Source organism: Apteryx rowi, unplaced genomic scaffold (genome assembly GCF_003343035.1).
Source record: "Apteryx rowi isolate R43461 unplaced genomic scaffold, aptRow1 scaffold_835, whole genome shotgun sequence".
Taxonomy (NCBI): domain Eukaryota; kingdom Metazoa; phylum Chordata; class Aves; order Apterygiformes; family Apterygidae; genus Apteryx; species Apteryx rowi.
In genome coordinates this window covers 215,004-215,403 of record NW_020451133.1, presented here as the reverse complement: position 1 = coordinate 215,403, position 400 = coordinate 215,004, and positions in this window count along the sequence as shown.

The following is a 400-nucleotide window of genomic DNA, read 5'->3' as shown; positions in this document are numbered from 1 at the left end:
CGGGGCGGGGAGCGAGGGGGGCGAGGAAAGGCCCGGTTTTAAGCCCCAAACCTTCGCCGGGTCATCCGCCCCGGGGGCACCCGTGGGTGCAGCGGTGCCGGAGGGAGGTGCTGCCCAGCGGGCGCCGGCGATAGGGGGGTTCGGGGGGGACATGTGCAATCGGGGCTCCGCTTGGGACCTTGCAAATATTAGGGACCTTGCAAAGCTTTGGGGTGTTGCAAAGCTTCGGGGCTTTGCAATGGTTTGGGACGTTGCAGAAGTTTGGGACGTTGCAAAAGTTTGGGGCTTTGCGAAGCTTCGGGGCTTTGCAAAGCTTTGAGTTCGGAAAGGGTTAATTTGGGGCTCGCCCCTTTTGGGAGGGGGGAGAGAGGGGGATTTGAGCGGCTCCCCCAGGCTGCAG